General features: G+C 36.4%; 1 protein-coding gene and 1 pseudogene across 13 annotated transcripts in view; one reads left to right on the top strand and one right to left on the bottom strand.

The window, feature by feature from the left end:
* Pdlim5 (PDZ and LIM domain 5) overlaps window positions 1–27,170 on the bottom strand; it is a 230,076-nt gene that overhangs the window by 167,057 nt on the left and 35,849 nt on the right. The window lies entirely within an intron of this gene.
* Window positions 10,214–10,978, top strand: LOC105743435 (annotated as a pseudogene).

Genomic DNA, 27,170 nt, shown 5'->3' with positions numbered 1-27,170 from the left:
CACTGTTTGATAAAGATGTAGTAGTAATGATTCCATTTTAAAGTTTTAAAACTGTGAAAACTAAATACAATTCTACATATAACAAACATAAATTTTCATGTTAAATAAGTTACTGTTCACCAAAACCACAAATGTTATTCAGGAGCTAAAAGAAACACACAGAACAGAGTGGAACATCAAAGGAGCAGAACTTTGAGTAGTCTACTAGAGTTACATGCTCAAAAGACCTTTCTTCCTTGTTTGATAAAGTTTGAGATATAAATTGGTACAGATAACCTTATGTCTTGTTTAAAAATAAGAAATCATTAGAGACTGAGTAGTTTCATTGGTAATTTAAAAAAAAAAAAAAAAAAAACCGGATGGCTCAGTGACACAAGCATGTAGGAGAAAATACTTGGAAGATCTCTAAAATACAGTTATACATAACATGAACAATATCACTTCTGTTTTGACCTATTATGAAACTGTGCTATCAAAAACATCTTCCCCCCACATGATGAATGACTATTCTACAAAGTCAAGGAAAAATATCCAAATTGCTAAATTAAATTCTACTGGCAGAGGCAGAAGTACGAGAAGTTTAAGCCCAGGCTGGTCAACAAGGCAACCTAGAAAGAGCCAGTCTCAAAATAAAAAAAAATTAAAAAAACAGTTGCAGATATTGCCCAGGGCTAAGGCATTGGGCTCAATCCCCAGTATTTCTTTTTAAATTATATTACCTTCAAAACAAAGGTATTTTCAAAATTGAGTATATCATTTAGTACTTCTAACCTAAACTTGCTTGCTCAGTGTTTTAGCCAAAAGTAGAAATGGGGGGAGATATGTTATACTATATGTCTAACAGTTTACCTTTCTACACTTGTTTAGCAACTAGCAGTTCCATAAGAATACAGGACATAATTTAAATACGCAACATCTCCAATTTCTTTAAATTTGAAAACAAAGATAATCATTACAAATTAGAAAAAACCAAATCTCATTCATCACACATACACACTACAAAATAGTTAGCAAGTACCTGCACCAGAAGCAACAATCACATTGATACCTATCTGGATATACCACTTGGTATAAGCTTGATAGTAAAGGGCATGGGCAGGAGTAGAGGAACATCCAACACCAGAGGTGTCTTACATGTATTAACTCATTTAACCTCAGAAAAACTATGATGTAGGCATGATTATTTCCAAATTATAATTAGGGAAACAAGAAAAAGAAAGCTTAAGTTACTAATCTAAGTTTATAAACTGAAAGTCCTAGGTTGGAGCTGGAACCTAGGCACTGGGATTACAAAGGACTCCTGATTACCACTCTGGACAATGCCCACCCACATTATCCACCACCCTGATTCTTGAAATAACATATTTCACCTGCACATAAATGCATGCTTTAGTCATGAACAGTTTATTCCCTAAATCCTATCAATCTGTTCCTCCTACTTAAAGTAGGCTGCTAGATAAGAGAGGAAGGAAATCATTCCTCTCTAATATTTAACTCCAATTTACTATCTTCATCAATTCCAACTTCCAAAGAAAAAAAAGAAAGAAGAAGAAGTAAAGCCATGCTGTTATGTTGAGCTGTAGGGGACTCAGGTCAACAATTTTTGACATTGCCAGTCAAGCGGAAGACCCAATACTATTATGGACAACTGAACTCTTAGATTGTTTTGCTGTTAACACACCTATAACATTCAAATAACAGAATTTAACAAAAAAAAGGGTATACAGATGAATGTCCATTTTGTATCTGTGTATTCAAAGTGGTTAGGATAGATATATAGTTACATTCTCTTAATGAATAGAGTGATTTGTTTTAATGGTGTTTGTAGATAGGATATCATGTCCGCATCTTGTAGAGCAATTAACCACTAGGAAGAATGTATACAATGTGTTAATTATTGAAACTGTCCTACCAATTTGATTTGAAACTGTCTCACTGCTATTTGTTTCTCAATAAAATTATGGAAGGAAAAAAAACTTCCAAAGGAATAAAGATATTTCTAAACACCACATAAATTTCAAAAAAAAAAAACTAAGTAAAAAACCTCTAACTATCCAGACCAAAAGCGAAGAGATGGAGGATGTTTAAGGAAGAAGGAAGACAGAATAGAGGTACAAAAGAACAGAGCTCCCAAAGTCTCCTTCCTTCATTTTCAAATCTCTGTTATTCTCCTGGATCTTATGCCATAATCCCACTGAGAGGCTCACCAGGGGAGAAGAGAAGTCAGTCTGCCAGTGTCTGCCTTTCAAGACAGAGTATGACTCATTTCCTCCTAACATTTTATTCCCATAGGCAGATCTTCCCTGCAATGCCCTCCTGAATGATGACGGAAGCCTCAGATGACTGGGTGAGGGAGGAGAGCTGGGAGCTTCCTTATCGCTGATTGATAAAACAACACAAAACATAGCTTCTCCACAGATCTATGAAAAAAGTCTTTCAAAATTCCAATCTATTTCAGACTGATGTTAGAAAGACACAACAAAAAGAATCTCAAAAAAAAAAAAACCTTTCAACAAATATAAAATACAAATCCTAACTTTTTATTAGATTCAATATACACAAAATTACTGTCATATCTATGAAGTTTTCTAAAAAAAAAAAAATTCTTAACTCTCAGTTTCTGAAATTTGGTTGTCACAAACACATGAAGATCATTACCAGACTTGAACATTGAAAATGACTTTTTGTGCCCCAACTATCAACAAATCTGAAAGAATGCTTTTAAAAGTTATGAATTTAGAAAAATAATTTTTCTAAGTGTCAATAGGAATTACCGATAAAGCACAGATAAGATTATGAGCAAAAAGTATAATACTAAAAGTATTATTTATAGTTTTCATTTTAACAACTATAAGTAAAATAGCTTAAAAGTAAATAAAACTTTAAAAAATAAATTTCATGTTAGTTTCTAGTTCATTTTTCCAAACATCTTTTCTGTTCCTTTTTAATTCTGATTTGCTCTTCCCTTCTTTACTCAACTTTCAAATCCTTAGTGTGAAAAATAATGACTTAGATAATATTTCCTGAAGCTGGATACTATAAACACTATACCCTAGTTTTGGAAAATCTATTAATATAATGTATTTCTGTTTTGCTCGGGCTAAAAAGTAGTGAAACAATACATGGATATTAATAAAGTTCACAGCTTTTCAGTCATCTTACAAGATTACAGATTCTCTGAAAAGAGCTCCTTTTAACCAGAAGCACTGTAATTTCTCAGGAAAAAAATTATACTTGGAGTGATTAAGATACAAAATGTCATCATTTTCAAAGTAATACTACTTCTAGGTTCTTTTCTATGTGCAAAGTTCTTGCATTAAAAGTTCTTTCTACAAAAAATAAATTCATAGTTCTTAAAGATGAAAAATGTTGAACATTACTATTTTTCACCTCTCCAGAGAATTAAACTATAAATGAGGTAAAAGTATGTTGCCTAAGTTTAAGGAAATAGGCACTCTGAAAAACATTACTGGCAGGCAGTCTAGCTATGTGCCATATATCAAAATTACAAATTTAAATATATATACTCTCTAATGTCGCAATTCTACCCTAGAGATTATGGATCTACTTTCAGTATGGATGAAATCATTTACAGTTCTACTGATATAACGAATACATTCCAAAACATCATTTATTATGCAAAAATGTACAATAAAAAAAATCACAGTGTTAGTAACAACACTAGCACTTCACCTTTAGAAAAGACCAGACGTTTCCTTGTGAAAATGGGTTGCAGCTTGAAAGTTACTATGACATGACAAAGAATTATTTAAAGTCAAAGGGAAAGTTACAACATAAAATGTGGATTGAGGTGGCACATACATAACGGTTTGGTGAACTGACTTTATATTTAAGATTTTTTTGTGTGTAGTCCTCCATGGTTCAGTTCAGATGGGAAGTTTTCTCACATTCATCTAGTGTTTCTTTCATACTAAATATAAAGAAATGCAAAACTCACATTATTCTCAAATTCTTCCCTAATACTATATATCAGTAATTTTGGAAAAAAAATTTTATCTTCAAAACAAACATGACTAAACTTCATGTTTACAGATAATGATATGCCTCATTATCTGTAATAACTGACAATATATGCAACATTTAAATAATAAATTACTTGCAACTGTAAAATAATAAGGATGCTATTAAATGATATGGAAGATTTATTGTTGAATTTTTAAAAGCAAGACAGAATAATGTGCATATGATGCCATTCATACACTAGGGAGGGAAATAAATTTACATCTGCCCTCAGATGCACAAATTTTTTTTCTAAAAATATACTCAAACTATCATAGCCACAGTAACTGATTTGGAGACTGACATACAGAAGATAAGAGATACGAGGTTGCTTATTCAGACCTGACGAGATGAGGACAAAGGTAGTAGAGAGATAATTTACGTATTATACAATTTCTTTAATTAGGACCTTACATACACACTACTTATCCAATAATTATTTAAAATTTAAGCTTATATTCAAATAAAGGTGAGAAAAGATTAAATAATTAATCCTCTTCCAATTTATGTTTTTCTATTTGTTATAATTCAAAAGATCTGTGGTAATTGTAATAAAGGAAAATAATATACATAACTGTTTACTATTAGAAATGTCTATTTTTTTAAATTTTTTAATTTATTTTTTGTTTTGTTTTGTACTGAGAATCAAACTCAGGACCTTGTGCTTGCCAGCAGCCACTTGTGTCTCTGAGCTATAGCCCCAGCCCCAGAAATGTCTATTTTTAGACAAAACCTAATTTTTTTCTAGAAACCCATTTTAATATAAAGTATAGATGGTAACCACATGGTCTGATTGATCTTATCTCAAATTATTTTTAAAGTGGTCAAGCTCATTTTCCTAAGAACAGAATTTTACCAACAGTAGACCACAATGTACAACCCCAAGGATTTCCATGACTAATTTGTAACTGATGTATTTATACCATTAACAGCTTTTAAGCATAGTATGTGCTCCCTGATAAATAAGATTAAAATATCCAACAGTTCTAATTACAGAGCCACATAATATAGTGAAAGTAACTTTGATCAAAGACAATTGCTCTGTGAAAAGCCACACACTGGGAATTGGAGAACCTATTTCCAAAACACAGATGTAATAGGAAAAGAAACCTCAAAACGTTATGTATTTTTCAGAGGCCTTCCCTACCACTTCAGTTTCCCTTTCCTTATCTTACAATGGATGGTTGAACACATGCATCCATTCTATACACGCATCCATTAAACATTAAGGAGGCAACTGAAAATGGTGTCTTAAATCTTTTCCCTTTCTCACTAGGACAAAAATACCCTGAAGCCCACAACTTACAGAAGAGGTTTATTTTAGCTCATGTTTTAGAAATTTCGAGGGCTGGTGAGATAGCTCAGCAGACTAAGCACCTGCTTTGGCAACACGAACCAAGGTCACACATGCTGCTCTGGCCTAGCCCCAGGGGGCACTGAGTCAGCTACTGAGTTTGGGCGTGATGGCATACACCTGTAATTCCAGTGCTGGGGAGGCTGAAAACAGAAGGATCACTACAAGTCTAAGCTGTGTAGTGAGACCATGTACCAAATAATAAATGGGGGGGGGGAGAAATTTCAGTCCTTCCATGGACAGTGACATGTCCATGAAGACAGAGCACAGGTAGAAGGAAAGGTGTGTAGTGTACCTCATGGTGGCCAGAAAGCTCAGTGTGATGGGAGAAACTAGGGATAAGAATATATATATACACCTTCCTAGATCATACCCCTAGTGGCCAGCCTCTACCACCTGAAACCAGCATTCTAACAGCAAGTCCGCTATAGCACCTTCATACTCTAATCTTCCAAAAGCACTGATGAGCACATAAAGCTCTTGAGGGATATTAGATATAATCCAAAATAACAGTATTCAAGAAAAGTGAACAACAAAAATGCAGCTTTTAACTTGTGTAGTACAGAAAGGAAACTATTAGTAAAACTGCAGCACTCATAATACATTTCTCGGGGCTGGTGAGATGGCTCAGTGGTCTAAAGCACCTACTTAGAACAAGCTTAGCAAAGCACAGGGACCGCGGTTCAATCCCCAGCACCACATGCCAGCCAGCCCCGCCCCCTGGTGGACTGAGCTGGCCACACACACACACACACACACATAAATAAATAAATAAAAATAAAAATAATAAATAAATAAAAAATAATAATAATACATTTCTCATATGAATGTGTTCTCTTGAAACAGAAAAATTACAAGTGACACAGAATGTCACTTAACAAAATAATATGAATTTCACAGTATTTGTTATAATGCATAGAGCTATCTTCCAAATAGCTGTTCATATTACCAGATATATGCATGCAAAATTAGAAGAAAAAAAGAAATATATAAGAAATTAAGAGAAAAAAGACAACTGAACACACTTTTTTAATGTAAAATATTTTGCAAATAATACAATCTAAGAGTCAAATAGGAAATCCAAATGTCAGGCAAAATAATGACTTTCATACAGATGATCCACTATGTGTAAAGCTGGAAATGTTATTACAACAGAAAAAAAATTTAAATCAATGAAATAGATAAAAACATAAAAGCATCTCTTATTATACATAAGATATATATATATATATATATATATATCTTATATGTAGTAAGATATATATAAGATATATATATCTTATATGTAATAAGATATATATTTTTTTTAAAAAAACATATTTGGTACTGGGTCTCACTACACAGCTCAAACTCATAGTGATCCTCTTGTTTTCAGCCTCCCCAGTGCTGGGATTATAGGCATGCGCCACCATGCCCAGACTGGGTGGCCAGCTCAGCACTCCCTGGAGTGGGGCTAGCATGGGGTGGGGCCAGCACAGCATGTAATCCGAGTGGCATGGATCAAACCCTGGTCCTTGAGCTTGCCTAAGCAGGCACTTAGTCTGCTTGCTTAAATAGGTACTTATCTTCTCACCCATAATTTTTTATATTTTAGACAGGAGCAGGAGCCTTGTAAAATTATTCCTGCAGGCACCCAAATTTTAAATTTAGCCACTGAATTTAAGAAAGGAATAAGAATTACACTAGTGTCTTTACCACAGATATAATTCATCTGAGCTTGCTTTCTTAAGCAGGAGCATGTCCTCATTTGGATTACTTGATGAACATCTAGGCTGCACTAAACAGTGATAAATGACTCAGTTCTACAGAAAGATTTTCCAGTACTAAGTATAACAACATAGCTTTGCCTCTCAGGCCATGAAGCAAGTTAAAACTTCTCCCACAAGCAGGTTCTGATGTTCCATCTCTCACATTCCAGCCTCCTCAGACAGCTGAGTAGCATGTAAGTACACACTCAACCTACAAGTTTTAAAAAGTACACTGCTGGTAGTTAACAGTAGCCAAAAATCTTTTAATTTGAACTGTAAGACAGCCAACTAGGAACACATTCTTCTTTGTTGCAATAACACAGTTAACACAAAACAATTTCTATAGCATATGAAGCTGCTTTATGATCTTTGCAATAAATATTTTCAATGATACATAAATGGGACAAGCTACACTACAAACAGACTTTAAGGCGAGAACTTCAGAACAATTCACTAGGATGTTTTCCCATTTATCTAGTAGCGATGTCAAGGACATCCCAAAAAGATGCCTTAACAAATAAGCATAGATCATTTACCTTTCCAAATGAATCTTGCATTATAAAATTGAAAACCACATTTCTATGCTGCTTTACACAGTTCAATGGGTGTTAAGCCCTTCCACTTTTTATCTCTAGTAAGATACTGATATAGCAGGTGTATTTTTATTTTCACTTGTTTAAACGAAAGGTAATCATGACAAGTAAGATAAAAAAAAATCAATGATCTTCTGAAATTTAAAATATTGAGCAGATTTTACTGACAAAGTATTTTTGTTAATACATATCCTTATTATCAGCAACATAAATAGGTACACAAAACGTCAAGAAAATGTGTTATTTTAATTATGTTCATTTACACTGTCCTCATTTGAGTTAAATAATACAAAGAAATCATACACGAAGTTACCTTCAAAAAAATGAAATCTGCACCCAAGCATAGTCTTAAGCAAGGTTCAAACTGTAATTGATTTATGTGGCACTTCTTTATTATCATCAACAAAAGTTTACAGAGCAACTACACTATTACAAATAATTTTTGATAGGTCTTATTTTTCTTTTCTATGTATTTAGTACAGGGTCTCACTACACAGATTGGACTCAGTGATCCTCCTGTTTTCAGCCTTCCAAGCACTGGGATTACAGATGCGCACTGCCACACCCAGTCTCTAAAAATGATTTTTCTGAAACTGAATTTGTAGCCTTTTTAAGAACTAATTTTTATAACTAAGTTAAATGGACTCGGAAGTTGGCAGTGACCTGCCAGGTGGTTTCTGCCTCTTCAGGTCAAATGCATACCAGATAAGCTATGAGCCTGTCTTAGTTACCTTTCTTGTTGCTGAGACAAAATACACAACACCCAAAGTTAAAAGAAGGAAAGGTTTATTTAGTTCACTTTGTAGAAGTTTCAGTCCATAACCAGATAGCTCCTAGGCAGCACATTATGGCAGAGGGGTACCACTTCATAACCACAGAAGACAGCAAAAGCAATGAGAAGAGAAGACCAGCCTCCTTCTGTTCCTTATACTATATCCAGTCTACTGGGATCGTGGCGGTACCAAAACAAAATCAGTAGCCTGACCCAGCAATTACCCACCCTTAATCTCAGCATCTTTAATCCCATCATTGAACAATGAAGCAATCACACACTCTACATTTGGCCACCTCCAAAACAACTCTATAGACCACTAGACATAAACCATAACAGAACCTACTCATGTTCTGAACATCAGTTTTCTGTAAAAAGTACTTTCAAAATAGTTCACCTTGCTTCATGACGGTGACACTGACGCAGCAAGAATAAAGCATTTTCCCAAACTTCACTTGGAAAAAAAAGCTTATAATGATCCTCTCCCATATATTCATCAATTTAATAAAGACTTCTGGGGGGCTGGAGAGATGGTTCGGTGGAATAAGTGCTTCCCTGGCAAGTGCAAGGGCCTGAGTTCAATCCCCAGTTCCACTAAATAAATAAATAAATACATAGATAGATAGATAGATAGATAGATAGATAGAAAGAAAGAAAGACTTTCACAAGAATTCAAATCCCAACAACAAAAATTCACTTTCACTTTTACATTCAAAATAATACATTCTTTTAATTTCAGATGGACTTCAAGAGACTATAACATGTTAAAACTTCGCAGACAACTGGTTATATGGCAAGTGCCTCTTTTTACTGTTTAACGAACAAGTCTGTAAACCTAGGGTAGACTGATAATTACATGATAAACTTCTTTCTCCTTTTAAATAAGTAAGCACCATTTTAATTTTTGTCATGCTACCTAATCAGGAATGTGAAGACCAACTTATGACACAACACTAATTGAAGCATACTTTCAGACTATTGCTATTAAGAAAAAATTTAAAAAATTTAAGCTAAAGTTTAAAAAAAAACTCTGCAGTTTTAAACAAGCAAGACCATGTTTATACAGATATGCCACCTGAGATTATAAATTGCTAGAACAAAAAACATTTTAATGTGTGTACTGATTTCACCTATGTTCATAAACACAAGCAGGGTCTTTAATATAATCCCAGAAGATATATGAGCATATTAATAAGTCAAACTGAAAACAGTATTAACATGAAAGATACACTGTAGAATATAATACTGACAGGAAATCTAATTTGATCTGAGTATAATTTAACTAACTGATACTGAAGAGAATGATTATTACATGCCAGGCATGGTAGAGAGTTCTGGAATTCAATGAAGAATATATAAAATGTATCACATATTGAGGCAAAGCTTGCACTCTGGGGTTGAAATTAAAATTTCATTAAGAAGGGCCATACTGGCCTGAGACTTTAAAAATATGTAAAAAAAGAAGAAAGATGTAAGAAAGTTAAAGCAACATGCAAAAAATGCATAAAATGTATTAGAGGAGGGAAAAATTACATCAGCCAGAAAAGGTGAAAGTACATAGGAAATAGTAAAGAGTCAAGAAAAGTACATACCAAGATATATAGAATGAGAAAGCAGATTACAAAATTTTATGACAAATGTATGCTTCTAAAAGTTTGTCTGCCCAACTCAAATGAACCCATTGTTAAGAATACATTCTTGGGTGGGAAACAGGCTTCTGGCTCTGTACAGGCCTTGAGGAGGCGAATCTAGTGCATATCTGAGCCATCAGAACCTCCACCATGATGGTGGGCAAGAGCAGCAAGATGCTGCAGCACACTGACTACAGGATGAGGTGCATCCTGCAAGACGGCCGGCTCTTCATCAGCACCTTCCAGGCTTTTGACAAGCATATGAACTTGATCCTCTGTGACTGATAAATTCAGCAAGATCAAGCCAAAGAACTCTAAGCAAGCAGAAAGGGAAGAGAAATGAGTCCTCGGTCTGGTGCTGCTGGGAGGGGAAAACCTGGTCTCTATGACAACGGAAGGCCCTACCTCCCCCCAAAGACACTGGCATTGCCCAAGTGCCACTTGCTGGAGCTGCTGGGGGCCCAGGAATCGGCAGGGCTGCAGGTAGAGGAATCCCAGGTGGTGTTCCCATGCCACAGGCTCCTGCATGACTTGCTGGGCCATTCAATGGAGTTGGTGGGCCATCCCAACATGTGATAATGCCACAAAGAATTGTTGCGCCTGATGTAGCTGCTGCCACAGCTAGTATTGTGGGGGCCCCAATCCAGTACCTGCCTGGCTCTGGGGTTCCTCCTCCACCTATCGGCCGAGGGGCACCCCCTCCAGGAATGACGAGCCCTCCTCCTGGCATGCAACCACCCATGGGTTCCCCAGTGGGGATCCCTCCTGGACGAGGGACTCCTATGAGCATGCCCCCTCTGGGGATGTGGACCCCTCCTCTAGAGTCCCCTCCCTCAGGAATGTGCCCAACAAGGCCCTAGACTCATCTTGACCCTCCTCTGTTCCATGCCTGTTTCCTGTGAGGCTGTACATTGTCCTTTTATTTCCTTGTGGCCTATGAAATTGGTTTATAATACACTCCTAAGAGAATATTTTAAAAAAGAATACAATATTGCCAAGAATATAGTAGGGGCACAGTGCCTGCCTAGCAAGGGCCAGATCCTGAGTTCAATTCGCACTTGATACTTTTCAACCGTAAAGATTTTAAACCTTAGTTGCTAATGAAAACTTCCAAGCCTTGAAGGGAAAGCAACCTATAAAGTATGCTTTATTCAGCAAGTTAACAAGGCCCTGAAGATACATTCCAAAGAAATTAGTCAATATCCAATTTTTTTAGTCCAAAATGAAAAGCAAACTGTTTCAAAATTAAACTACAAATGGGAAATACTAAAAGGTTCTATAATATCAGTTAACTGTAAAATATCATATGAGGCTAAACCATGTCAAGAGTTAAGTTCTTCAAGGAAATGATTTAGCCAAACTCCTGAATACTTCAGGAATTGGGAAGTTTTAAGTCTCTTGCCTTAGTACAAATACTGGATTGCCAGGTAAATCAACTCCCCTCAGTAGTCAGAATCAGTCTCTGGCTTTGTTCCAAATATGGTAGTAATCACTACTTGTTTCCACAATGCAACAGTGATCATACTCTAAATCAATGCCAGGATCTCTGATAGTGAAAAAGCCATGTACACAGTAGCATGTAAAACCTCTTACTAGGCTGCTTTATGGCAGAATGTGAAACATGAAGAACCTCTGAAAGGTAGTTCCACAGAAAACAAAGGTATATAGTCGTTTATATTAGAATATAAAATTTACATCCACATAAAATATATATTAAAAAAGTTATAGGGTATAAAAAAACTAAAGGCAAGGGCCGACCAGATAGCTCAGCAAACTAAAGCACCAGCTTAGGCAGAGCACAGCAGCCAGGGTTCTATCCCTGGGAAGCCATGTTGGTCCCGCCCCCCGGGCATGCTGAGATAGAGACTGAGACTGGGCGTTGTGGCGCACACCAGTAATCCCAGCACTTGGGAGGCTGAACTCAGGCGGATCACTATGAGTCTGATATACATAGACAGACCTTGTAGACCCTGTACTAAATACAAAACCAAAACAAAACAAAATGAATGGCAAGTATATTTACTGGTACGGCAGGGGTTATAATATTTAAAATGCAACCTAAAATCATTACAATACAAACTTATACATAATAAAGTATACAAAAAATCAAGAGTTTACCATATTTTAGCTATTGTTGACAAAATGTTCAGGTCACTTAAATTTTTTAACCGAAATTTGTCAGTAGGTTGTAATATTCACTAATAAGATTTACATACTTTATATTTTATTGTTTTATTTATAATCACATACAGATATACACAGGGAGCAAAACAAGCATTCATTCTGAAGACTCTTGAATCAAATAATTACATCAATGAATTTAGACATTCATATTGCTACATCAATACAATAAATGTTGATATGCACTGGCCTATAAATATATATATTTTTAAAAGCTGCAGAACATAAATTGGTAGGGAATGATAGTGCATATTAGAGCACAGAAATGAAAGGTATTGGTAAGATATTTAGAAGGAGGAAAGGCTGAGATCTTTCTTCACACTTTACATAATTCTATATTTTGTGGCTGGAGAGATAGCTCAGTGGTATAAGTGCCTGCCTGGCAAGTGCTAGGTCCTGAGTTTGAACCCCAGTACAAAAAAAAAAAAGTTCTACAATTTATATTATGAGTATATATACATACACATTTTAAAACAGATATTACAAGATATTACTAGTCTAGCCATTATGTACCTAATAAGGAAGGCTCACATTAAAGCTAAAACCACAAATTAAAAAGTTTTAAATGAGTTAAGTTCTAGAATGGCTTCATCATTTACATGCTATCTGGTTTTCACATATAAATGCATAGCACAAGTATATAGCATAGACATGCATAAGCATTTATAGGAACTGCATGTTGTGTAACTCAAGATGATCAGTGAGACATTCTGTGGGCCAGACAAGGGACAGAACATCCCAGACTGATGCAGGCCTGTTTTACAGTTGCTAGGATAGCTACCTTTTTCTTCCCTTCAACTAAAGAAAGCCACATGCCCAAGCGGGAAAGATTACAAATCTTCTAAGTCTACTTATATTTTATCAACGAAAGAAAACATACCTTAATGGCCATAAATAAAAAGGGTATCTTCTGAAATGCCTAACTCTTACGTAACAAAGTGACCCTGCAAAGTCTTTCCATAAACGCAAATCAGTTGTGCTATTTATTTCACTTCCTTCACATTCTTACCTCACTTTACTCATAGAGAAGCAACTGCCCTTAAGGAAGATCCCTTATAACATCTGCCTGAGTAAAAAGTAAAGCCTTTTATGATGAATAAAATAGCCCAATAAACAAAGAGGGTAGTAAGGAGGAATTCAAACTACATGCTCAATGGAGGTCTTCAGAAACACCACCAGGCTGGAGAGATAGTCTAAGTGCCTGCCTGGCAAGCTCAAGGAACCAGATTCAATACCTAGTACCACATGCTGTGCAGGTCACCAAAACCAGGCATGGTGGTACATGGCTAAAATCCCAGTGCTGGGAAGGCTGATACGGGGGATCACTACAAGACTGAGCTGCACAGCAAGACCCTGTACCAAGTAAATACATACATATATACATACATACACACATACATAAAAAAATTTCAAAACACTCACCAACTAAACTTTGACTATATAATTGCTTATGTATTTATGTGCAAGCCAAACTTTTGCATAGAGAAAGAGGTTTTATGGCTACTAATGGTATGCATGCAAAGGCAAAAATATAATGTACATGTGACACTATCAACAGAAGTCAAAACTAACCCAAGTAGAAACAAGTAAAAATGGCATAATTTTCTAATTTAAAAAACTGAATTCCCATTTTATAAATAACTAAAAAGTTAATATATATAAATGAAAAAGACTTTGCATATAATATAATGAACAATATAAGGAACCTAGTAGGAGTTTCTGAAAAAACTTGAATGTGAACCTGGCAAGTCAGATAAACATCATTAAAGGAAAAGCCATTCCATGGTTATTTGTAGGAAACCAGACTGCTTCTATTCAAAACAATTAGACCAATTGCTACACTAAAACAGTACTTTCCTCAAACATAAGCACTCAACAACCTAAAAGTTGATATGACATACAGAACTATCATTCAATGAGGTAGAAGGTACCAAAATCAACACCAAAAAGGTCACACTCACCAAAGGCAACATACTGATTCAGCACTGCAATGCAAACACATAGCTTAAGAAACCCATGTTGGAGGCTGAAGATTTAGAAAAACTCAAACTGTCCTTAAATCACCTGCATTGTTTATTAATATACATATTCCCACTTCCTACCTAAATATACTGTTAGTAAATCTTGACTGAGGCACAAAATTCTGCATTTTTATTAAGAGTTCTAGGTAATTTTAACACAAGTGAACCAAGCTCCAAAATTTCTCCCATATCGTCTCAAATATCTTAAGAAACAGACTGCTGTTAGCAATGGTGGCCCATCCTTATAGTCCCAGCACTCAGTAGGTTGAAGGAGGAGGATCACTGTGTGAGATTAGGGACCAGCGTAGGCTACAGAGTTAGCATAAGGTCATCCTGAACTGCATTAACAATTAACAAGATCCACTGTCTTGGCTTGTTGAGATAAAATACCCAATGCCCAAAATTAAGGAGGGAAATTATTTACCTCAAAGCTTGTGAAGCTTTCATTTTGTAATCAGCTAGCTCCAAAGCAGGATGGCATAGCACAGGGCAATAGCTCAAGGTGGCAGATGGGACAGCAAAAGCAGCAAGAGCAAAAAGACAGACAGCAAGCCTCTTCTCTCTTATATTGTATACAGGATACACACTTCTTCACCACTCCCACTTCCATCTTCCACCAGGGCAGGCACAGCATTCACACAATCTCCTTGTCCTCTTCTTGCAAGGGATGAGGATGCTTCCAAAGTAAGGACCCTGGCTCCCTGCTGAGTTGTTCAGTTAAACTTCTAAACTTCTCAAGTTGACACAATGTATCAACCATTACAATCCAACTCAGCAACCAGACACATTTCTTTAAACCAGTTTCCAGATACAAAGACATGGTTTTTCTTAACATTTCACAACTTGAATATTATAACACAGGTTTAACAATCCTTAAGAACAGTACTAAGTCTATCAACATTATATTACATTAGAGTCACAACATTCTGCCCCAGCCCCCAAATACTCATGCATATCCCTTTAGGCAAATGACATTTAGTCTATCTGCAAGAGTTGCCACAGTCCTAACAGTTTCAGCATTGCTGAAAAGTTCAAGTCCCAAGTCTACTCCAAGATGTAAGGCTAACTCTTAGCTGTAAGCCCTTATACAAATGAAAACAAAGTTAAACACTTCTAACACTGAATTGCACAAGACAAACATTTTCATTCTAAAAGTAACAAACAGGAATACAAAGAATTAGGACCAAAGCAAGTCCAAAATTCAACAGGGCAAACATTAAGCCCTGTAGTTCCATGTAAGTATCTGAAGCAATCTGTGGCAAACAGTGAGCTCCAAACAGCTTGAGTGACTTTACCCCTATTGCACTTCTAGTGATTGTAGCTCACACAGCTTCTATCTCAGGACCTGCTTTGCTCTACTCTTTCGGGTTTCCTTAGATTGTCCACTTTCTGGCTTCTCCAAACTTCTAAGTTCTGCACTGCATCTTCAGCTTTACCCTCACAGCTTTATACACTGCCCTCTCAAGGTCACACTGCCTGACCTCCCAGGCCTTCTGAAATTGTGGAGGACGCATTTTTAACCCCACAATTCTTGTATTTGGTATGCACCTAAAACCAAGTGTATGATGCCAAGGTCTGCTACCAGCTGGAGCAGTAGCCAAACTTTTCTCTATTTTGGCCATAGGGGTTCAGTGCCTTGATCGCTGGGCACTCTGAATCCAATTCTGCACAATGAATTTTCTATGCTGCCACCATTCTTCAGTGCACTTGACTTTATCCTCAGTCAAAAAGTCTCATATTTCTGCAATTTTGAGGCTACAAGGGGTACAGACTTGATGCTTCTTGTGATGCCTTTAGGCCTTCTTTTCTATTCTCCTGTTACTTCTCACCAATTGAGATCACTTCAGCTCTGTCTTTGTAGTCTACAACTTTACTGGAGCTTCCTTTCTGGTAAAACTTACATTTTAAATTAGCCTGCTGAGCTCTCTGCTCTCGATTTTCAACATAAATCTGGCTAAAAGTCCCCAACAATAGCCATACCATTGCCTCAACATTTTGACTGACTTGAAATTTCTTCTGCCAGGTTAATTAGACTATTAGCCCTAATCTCTGGCTCAAAGAGTCTAGACACAAGCTAAACACAAACAAAAATTTTTGCCCAGTCATAGCACATATCATCTGGAATCCAGCAACCAATGCAGTCCTTTTTCCCAACAAAAACCTCCAGAGCCTGGTGTTTACTAGCAAGATTTCTATCAGCCTTCTGGTCTTCTGAGCTCTGTCCAGAATCTCCCATACAGAATAGCCTAAGGAACTACAGTTCTACTCTTTCAGGCAACATCTCCAAATCTTTCCAAATTCTTCCCACAAGCCATTCTAAAAAGTTCTTGAATCATATGATCAGGTATAATCACGACCACAGCCCCACTTCTCTGGTACAAAATTCAGTCTTGAATTATATGTTTCTCTCACTGCCGAAACAAAATACCCAATGCCAAAAATTAAAGAAGAAAAGGTGTATTTAGCTCATAGCTTGTGGATGGTTTATACTAGATGTCCCCCAACACCTCCTTCACGCAGAGTCCAGTGCTTCTGGAAGGTGACTGGATTAAGAAACTGCTACAGCTGGCTTGGTGAGGGAGTGATCTCAAAGGGTATGTTTACTTCCCTAGCCTCTCCCTTCACTCTGCTTCCTGGATACCATGATGTAAGCTGCGTTCCTCTGCCAAACCCTTCCAATATGCCTTCCTGCCTTAGTTCTAGTCAACTATGAACTAAATAAACCTCTGCTCCTTAAAGTTGTGGGTATTGGTTATTAGTCTCTGAAACAAGAAAGTTAAGACACAGGCCCATACACAGGCACTCATAGAAAGCCTGAATATTCCCACCACAGCTTGATGTTATTCAAAGTCTATTAAGCAACTCCTGGATAGTTGAAGCATGTGACCAAAAACTCAATAGTCTACTCTGAACGAATATTTTAAAGAAAGTAAAGGCAGACTAACATCTGAAAGAACAAAACAGTTTTTGTTTTTGTTTTTTAATGGCATATGTGCACTATACCATATGTGTCAGTAACTATCATCTTGTAAGGAAGGGCAACACTGCAAGAAGCATACAACTGCAAACAATGAATACAAACCAAACTGCAAGATACATCTAGATCCAAAACTTTCTTCAATTTATACTTTAGGAGGCCAGTGCTCTCGAATCATTTAATTCTTGATGATACATGATGTTCAAATTACATCAAAATTTTGTTTCTTACAATTTGGAAGGAGAGGTAAGAATTGAACCCAGAAAATCTAAACTAAAGTTATACTCCAAACCCCTTTTTCATAGGAGAACCTGTACTGTAACAACATGTAACTCAATTGTGCTCCAAATTTTCTGATCAAGAAGATTATGGAGCCACAGAGGAATGTGATCAATGATGTATAGTGTGCCTGGGGAGAGTCACATGGAGAGAAAAAACATTCTCTCAGTCTTTCACAGAGAGCAAATTGGTCAAGCAATGGCCGTGACTCATCCTCATGGCTAACACTGACAAACGATTTACAAAGTGCGGTACAGGGTTACAGGATAAATCCTGAAGGTACTTGACTGACTTATCAGATACAAAAGTTACATTTCTTGTTACATAGTCTTGCTTTATATTGGTCTTAACCATCCAGCAGAAACATATAAAAACGAGGTATATAAAGTAAAGCCGTATTAATATGATGAGCTGTAAAAGGCTCAAGTCAATAACTTATGAGGATAACCCACTAATAATATAGACTGCTAGACAGTGTTAGATTGTTTAGCTGAATTCAAACACCTATAGTATTTAGATGCCAATAAAATATCCACCTCTGACAGGACAAAAAAAAAAAAGGATACATAGGAAAGATCATTTTGTATTTATATATACAAAATAGGATAAATATACAGCTACTTTCACTTAATTCAATAAGAAAGAGGGGTGCTAACAGTGTTTGGACAGGATATCCTGTCTGCTTCTTGTACTATGGATAACTGCTAAGAAGATAACAATTTACAATGTATTGATTATCAAAACTGTCCTATTAATCAGCTGTGAAACTATCACATTCATATTTCTCAAAAAATAATTAATTAATTAATTAATTAAAAAGACCACGGGGGAGGGGATCCATTTTTTTTTTTTAAATTTTAAAGCAAGGTCTAAATTGACCAAGTTTGCCTCAAATTTGCCATCCTAACTGCCTCAGCTTCTGTAGCAGTTCAGAATACAGGCTTGTACCATCACATCCAGCCTTCTTTTGTTATTCTAAAGTTTGTATCACCTGGCCAGGGATCTAGCTCAACAGCACAGCACCTGCCTAGTAAGCATGAGATTATGAGTTCAATTCCCTGGTACCAAAAAAAAAAAGTAAAACACTATCTTAAGTAAGGTTCGTCTCACCAACAACTTCTACTCAAGGAAATGAAATATATTCATTTTTTTTTAATCTCCAAGCTCTATAAAATCTCACTAAATGGATAAAATATGTAATTAACTTCTACATTTTACTTTATTCTTTTTAATTTGGCTTCCTTTTGTACATTTTCTTATTTCTTATTAGTCCATAGCAATTACACTCCTTGTATGGAGTGGTTGTACATACAAAACACACTTTATTCCTTTTTTCAGTCCCTTTCCTTGCCCTTCCCAACCCCATATCTTGATCCCCTTCTAACCTGAAAAAGATCTAGCTCTACACTTCTTAGCTCTATCTTTCAATAAAATTTTCTTTTATTTTGGTTTTTCTTTATAATTTGGGTTTCTCATAAAAAGAAACCATGCAATTTTGAAGCTGATGTGCTTGATTTATAGAAAAAAAGACTTCAAAAAAAAATGAATTGTTTTGGAAAATACAAGAATGTCTTTCAACCACTGTTTCTTTAGACCTCTATGAAAACCTTTTTAAAGGCAATAAATTCTTATTTCAAATACTAAATATATTATTAGAGTGAACAAAATGACAATATGAACTCATGATTTATGTCAGACTTTAAAAATTAAGTCAAAAAATTTCTGTATCAAATTATCCCAATATACAATGACAATAATACAAATTTAGTCATTTGAAATACAATGTCCAAACTTATATAACAGCAATAAGTGCAGCATATATCATTTCATCTCGAGCGCCCTTTTATTATAGTAGATCACTATGTGGCTCCTAGCATCTCTCTTAACTAGCTACATGTCTTATATACAAGTCAAACAGTTCCTCTGGGCATTTACCTGCTTCCTAGTTTGCAAAATGAAGATAATTATTCCCAGTAAAATAACCAGAGCTTGGTAAGTTACTTGTGTTTATTCTGAGAAATCCAGATATAAATAAATAAGTAACTACAGTACTCTATAAAAAATAACTAACAAATTCCATTTCCTTATACACTTGATATTTCTGTACAAGTTAACTGTAATGCCTTCCTCACAAATTTTTAGCAGATTTTTTAAAAACATCACTGCAGACATTCAATATGACAGTAAAAGAACCATGATGGTGCTACTCAAAATCAACTAAAAACAGTATAAATGTCATAGAACGTGTTCAAAGTAATGGCAGAAAACTTCCTAAATATGGAAAAAAATGTATATACCTTATTGTGTGGCATATAGAACACCAAGTAGCCATAAGCAAAATAAATTTACATCAATGCATTCAATCATCAAGAGTCCAGAAATTCAGTACAAGAACAGGATATTAAAAGCTGTTAGAGAAAAGAAGCAAATCACCTATAAAGCACAGGCCATCAGAATCACAGCAGATTTCTCAACACAAATCCTTAAGCCAAGGGAAGCTTGGAGTAAAGTATTTAGGGTCCCAAAAGAAAACATCCTTCAACACAGACTGCAAAACTATCTTTCAAAATCAACAGAGAAAAAAAGATACTTCTGCAACAAATGACAATTAAAGAAATTTATGGACAAAAAAATCAGCCCTATAAAATGTTCTGAAGGCTATTTTAAAAAGCAGTTAAACCACAATTCTAACAACACCAGTAGAAAGAAGCCATCAGACCAGGCAACAACAGAGAAGAAAGAAGGGGAACCAACAGCAGGAAAATATTCACCAGTCAAAAGAAACAGATGGGCAGAATGGATCAAGAAAAAAGTTGCAACAATATACCACACACAAGAAGCACATTTAGGTCATGTTTTTTGTTTTTGGGGGTTTTTTTTCCCCTGACTACAATCCAATATACAAAGATATCCTTGTAAAACTTCAATGGGGCATTTTGACTAATTAAAAATAGCAAAGATAGTAAATAAGAAAAAGGGGGTTAAAAAAAACCCAACACTCAAAAATGGCTTTTGGTGTTTTACAAAATGAAAGACATAAGTCACTGATCTTGTAACTTTCGAACAATGGACTGACACTTCAAGCCCAACAAGCTTCACCATGACGTATTTGTAATCCAACATTAAACCACATTCTATGTGTACAGTAGCTTCCTTTCACTTTTTATCTTCTTGACTTTCTGTCAAAACTAAAATAACTATACTTAAAAGCTAGCAGTCATAAAATTAAATATTTAAAATATATGCTATAAAAGAAATGAAGGCATGATTAGAACACAGATTTGTTTGACAAGTGATTTTTTTTCATTTTTCAGGATATTCATGAAAGACAAAGTTTATAAAAGTTTGTAAGTCAAAGTATAAATACTGTTAGCCCTCCATCACTATAACAAATGTTTTGGGATAATTAATTTACAAAAACAAAAGGGTTATTTTTGCTCATGGTTCTGGAGGTTCCAGTTCATGATCAGTTAGCCTGTTGCTTGAGAGCCTGTGACAGGAGTATGCAACTGAACAAAATCATTCAACTCACAGCCATGGACCAAAGAGAGAGAAGAGAGGCTGAGATCCCCCCTTAAAGACATACCCCAACTACCTAACGACTTCTTTCCAGGCCACATGTTAAAGACTCCACCATCTTCCAGTAGTGCAACAAAGTAGGAACCAGGCCTTTAACAGGGACCCCTGGGGGACATATATCCAAACCATAACACTCATGGAAAACTAATATTTTATAAATATATAATTGCAGGCCAAATGGTTTTTTTAATCTTTTATTTATTGATTTTATTTATTTTGTATGGGTCTCACTATGCAATTCAGACTTATAGTGATCCTCCTGTCTCTGCAACCCCAGCACTGGGCTTACAGGCACACAACACCACACAGTTTCTGAGCACACCTGGGGTTCATGGGCCAGCAAGGCATGCAATACCAGGGATCGAACTCAGGTCCCTGAGCTTGCCAGCAGGCACTCAAACCACCGAGCTACCTCCCCAGCCCCTGCCTGCTCATTCTTAACTAAATGCTAATATTTCTCTAGCAGTTTCAAGAAAAAAAAAATTAATATTTTTCTGTTTAGTCACCTTAACCCTTAAGTGCATCAACAGTAGACCGAAATATATTCATATTATGCAACAGATCCAAAACTTTTCATCTTATAAAACTGAAACTATACACTTTAAACAACTCCTCTTCCCTTCATTCCTGTTAACCATCATTTTACATTTTTCTTATTGATTTATTTCTACATTCCTTTTAAAGAAACACCATGGATTTAAGTTAAAAGGAAATTTAGTCCTAATACAAATAATCATTAAAGAAAACCCAAATCTGACCATAAATATCAAGTTTAAATTGAGGGAAGGGGAAAAAAAGACATGAAACCTTAAAGAGCTGGTTACATCAACTTCCAGGTGACACTGAAGAAAATACCTACTCAATGAAAATCACTGTAAATTATGTTTTAAAACAACCTGGAGAAGGATATCATCTGCACCAAGTTGGCTTTACCATCCAGATTAATCGAAAAAGGAGCTCTCTATTAGAATACCTCCCACCCTCCTTCCTTTGTATAGCAACCTCCTTTTGAATGTAAATTTCTAAACTTTTAATTGGGTAACTTAAATAATTATGCACTACTAATAAAACTTATCTTGAACAAAGGTTTAATGATGATAACAACAAAAAACAAAAACATACTTTGGAAACATTGCCCACACAAAGAAAATATTACACTATTTTTAAGAAAAAATTTCATGGGGCCCAGGGAGATAGCTCAGTAGCGTAAGTGCTTGCCTGGCAAGCACAAGGGCCCAAGTTCAGTCCCTGGTTTCGCCAAAAAAAAAAGAAAAAGGAAAAAAAAGAAACAATTTCAAGAGGAACAATCTAGTAACTAAAAGGCCAATGCAACTGGCCTCTTTCCAGTTCACCAGATAAATTAGCTGTCTTCCAAAGGTCATTCGAGAGAAGTCAGTCGGAGTCAGAAAATCTCTTTTCAGGTACCACCTCAGCTCACAATGCAAATATGATATAGATCAGCTGCTCTCTTGGCTTCTTCCTCTATTAAACAGGGCCTTGGAGGAACAAGATGGCAGAATGGTGAGCAGCAGAAAAGAAACCTTTCTCAGAGGTGCCATTTAAATGCAGGCATATAGCAACATGAGGAAGACAAGGAGGGAAGTGAGTCCGCTGGACCCAGGAAGGATCTGAAACATGAATTGAAGCACTGAAAGTATGAGAAATTTCAGTGAAGACGGAAGAGGCAGCTGGCAGTATCTTCTCCCTGAGATGGGCTTCACTGCACAAGAGGAGATTCAAAATTGTAGACACACAGTGACCACTGGGGTACCCAGAGGCCTTGATGGAGACACAACAGTGGAAGAGAATAGCATATGTGAAGAACTGAGCTAGCTGGCAGTAAATGCTGAGAGCTCGGTTGTTCCATGTGAGAGTGATTGGCCAGCAGCCACCTTGGAGAGGGACCAGCTAAGCTCCGAATGAGCTCAGAATGCATGGCAACTATAGATTCCATCTACCAGGTCCCAGCTGGGCTCAGACCCACGGAAGATGTATAGACAGCCACAGGTCAAATGAGTCTGGTGTTGGTCAGAAGATGCAGGCTCGCTGAGATTATCCACTACCCTACCAAAAAAGGTACTACCAGCTTTCTGGGATAAAATCACATAGGTCAGGACTCTGTCTTTACACACAGTTAACCGATAACAACAGAGAAAAACCTGGAAGTGGGCTTTGTCTCCCCCCATATTTGTTTTTGTTGTTGTGTTGCATTTTTTTTTCTCCTTCATTGTTTGAGTGTGAACATGGTTTTTCTTTTTTTGGAATTTTTCAGGGAAGGGGTTACAGGGTGTTCAGGGTCTAACTACTAGATCCTACTCGTAGTGATCCACCTGTTTACAGCTCCCAAGAGCTGGGATTATAGGTGCACCACCACACCCAATCTCAATTGCTGTCTCAGCAAGCCCCAGGGGCGGGGCCAGCATGACAGGCCCAGGGATTGAACCCCTGGCCCCCGTACCTGCTTGCAGGCATTTTAATCCGCTGAGCTATTTGGCCAGCCCATGAATATGGTTTCTACCATCTTTGTGGTTGTGGCTCTGTTCTTGTCTCTTTCCCTCAGTCTTCTGCACCAGTTTCCCAAATTTAATGTGATCCCCCTTTGTCCTGCAGCCTTACTTCTATCTCTTTCTCTTCTTCCACATCACTATTTTCTCCCTAACCCATTTTAAACTTGAACTACTGAGGGAAATACTGATATATTAAGGACTTATATACTGCATATAATTTTCTATTTGTTTAGGATTTTGTTATATAACCACAAAACTAGTTCATATGGTTAAAGGTGGCAAATTAATGGTTAGCTCAGTTTGTCACTCTCTAGGCTGTGTTTGATGCTACTGTCATTGCTGATGGTACCACTATGGCCAAAAGTGACATAATAGTTCTAAACAGCTGTTCTTCCTGGTATTTCAAAACTGACATTGACTAAGCATCACAGAAAATACTGTGGCACAGTGCCCAAGAACCAGGGCTAGAAACAAGCAGGCAGCAACATCTCATCCATAAATAAAGTGAAGAGGTAGGATCTTGCAAGACTAAAAATCCAAAAACCTGGTACTCCTACAAGATACCTTAGACATGTAGTCATTTGCTAAGGGTTCTGAATGCTAGCAATAAAATAACCCACCACAGGCAACTTATAAGCATTGCCCCAGGAATTAAACTTTGAAAAAGAACTAAATGAGAGGACACTTAAGCAAGATGCAACATCAGACATCCACATCACCAAAGGCAAACCCAGGGGGCAATGATGTGGGACAATAAGAACGCCACCCACTAAGCCTCCATGAGGTGTAACAACAAAGCAACTGAATGAGACAAAAAAATAAATAAATAAAATCAGAAATAAATTACCCAGATAACTGCAGAGATGGTGTCCACAATGAAAACTATGCTTAGTGTCTCTACTGCACATAAAGACAAAAGGAGGGTAGAGGAGAGTATAAGAAAATAATGGAAGTAATGATTGTTCAGCATAAGAAAGAAATGGAATCTATAAGGTAGATTCAAGCAGATATTCAGGAGAATAAAATTTCCATTGAAAGTATCTTTAACAGATTAAGCCATGGACAGGATCTCAGACAGGCTTGTGGTTAGCAATCATGAAAAGGAGTATTTCTTAAAAATAGAAAAGGACCATGAGAAATCAATACAGCAGCTGCTAGATGAGGCAAAGAAGAATAACTTCAGAATGATTGGATTCAATATAAAAGCAGGAGACTGCACAAATGATACTTAAAAAAAAAAAAAAGCTGTTCACAGACATCATGGCAAAAAAACTTCCCTGGTAGAAAAAAAGAATTTGACGTACAGTTAAATGAGAAATATAAAACTACAATTAGCCACAATCAAAAAAAAGAAAAAAAAAAAACTATAGCCAGGCATATCATAGTCAAGATTTCAGAAATTCAACACAAGGAAAGAATCTTAAAAGATGCTAGGGAAAAGGAAAAAAATCATCTATAAATAAAAACCCATCAAAATCCAAACTGATGGGCCAGGGAGATAGCTCAGCAGCATAAATACCCACCTGGCAAGTGCAAAGTCCCAAGTTTAATCCTCAGTACCACAAAAAAAAAAAAAAAAAAAAAAAAATCCAAACTGACTTCTCAGCAGAAACCCTTAAGTCAAGGAGAGCTTAGAGTGAAGTATTTCAAGTTCTAAAGAAAAACAGCTTTCAACTATTTGATGTGCCCTGCAAAACTATCTTTCAAAACTGATAGAAAAATAAACAAAAAAACACCTGAGGAAATTTATGCCCACCAAACCAGCACTCTAAAATGTTTTGAAGGAAATTCTAAAAAGAGATAAGAACTACAATTCAATAAACCCCAACAGAAGAAATTCACCAGGCAAGGCAAACACTTAAAGAGGGAGAGCCAACAATAGGAAAACAACATAAGGTAATGTAAATACATATCAGTTATAACCAACAATGTTAATAACTGTGATTCCACAATCAAAAGGCACAGACTGGCACAATGGATCAAGAAGCAAGATTCAACAATTTGCTGTATACAAGAAACACATTTAATTCAAAAAGAAATTCACAGACTGAAAGTCAAAGAATAGAAAACAAAACTCCATGCAATAGGAACAAAGAAAAAAAGCAGGGGCAGATATTCTATTTGCAGACAAAGTGAATCATAATAACCATAAACAAATATGCACCAAATAGCAGTGCATCCAACTATATAAAGCAAATACTAACGTCATAAAAAATAAGCACTAATATAATTATATTGGGATATCTCAATACCACACTGTCACAAAAAGACAAATCAACTAGACAAATGAAATATTACAACTACGGCCAGTCAAATAGCTCAGGGAATTAAAGCACCTGAAAGCAGGCCCAGGGGCTGGGGATTTGATCCCCGGACCTGCCGTGCCAGGCCTGCCCCAGAAGCACACTGGGACAGTGAATGAGACTGGGTGTGGTGGCACACGCCTGTAATCCCAGGTCTTGGGAGATAGTGAACAGAAGAATCACTACAAGTCCAATCTAGTAGTGAGACCCTGAACACTCTGTAGACCCTTCCCTAAACTACAGGGGGAAAAAAAAAAAACCTGAACCCAACTTTTGAACAAATGGATTTAGTAGATATCTACAGTGTTCCACCCCACATCAAAATACACATTCTTCGGAGCTGCACAGAGGACTTTCTACAAAATAGGCCACATACTAGGTCACAAAACATACATAAGTAAATGTAAAGAAAATGAAACTATCCCATGCATATTATCAGACCACAGTGCAACGAAACTAGAAATCAATATAAGAGATACCACAAGAACTTCATAAGCACATGGAAATTAGATAGCACCCTCTTGAACAGGTCACAAATAAAATTAAAGAAGAAATTAGACAGTTTCTACAATTAAAGGATAATGACAATACAACATACTAGAACTTGTGGGACAAAATACAAGTCCTAAAAGGGAATACCCATATAAGTAAAACAGACCAAGTGCAAATAAACAACTTAATGATGAAGCTCAAAATTCTAGAAAAAGAAAAGCAAGCTAAGCCAAAAAGGAGTAAATTATGAATATCAAAGCAGAAATTAACCCACTGGAGACTAAAAAAGCAATGCAATTAACCCACTGGAGACTAAAAAAGCAGTGCAAAGAATCAATAAATTTAAGAGTTGGTTCTATGAATGATTAAAGAAAATCAACAAAATCTTCACTAACCTTATCAAAAAAAGGAAAGACTCAAGAACAGGCAATTAGGAGTGAAAAGAGTGAAACCACAACAGACCATGCAGAAATTCAGTTCATCTATATATACTTGGAAGACCCGTATTCTGATAAGATGGAAAACACAAAAGAAATGGGGAGATTCCTAGACACATATGAATTACCTAAGCTGAATCAAGAAGATATAAAAAGCTGAATCAAGAAGATATAAAAAGGGCTGGAGAGATGGCTCAGTGGTCTAAAGCACCTACTTAGAACAAGCTTAGCAAAAGCATCAGGGACCGCGGTTCAATCCCCCAGCACCACATGCCA

The sequence above is a fragment of the Octodon degus genome, unplaced genomic scaffold, assembly GCF_000260255.1.
Source record: "Octodon degus isolate 3935 unplaced genomic scaffold, OctDeg1.0 scaffold00125, whole genome shotgun sequence".
NCBI lineage: Eukaryota > Metazoa > Chordata > Mammalia > Rodentia > Octodontidae > Octodon > Octodon degus.
The sequence above is the reverse complement of the archived record's forward strand: the minus strand, read 5'-3'. Positions and strand labels throughout refer to the sequence as shown.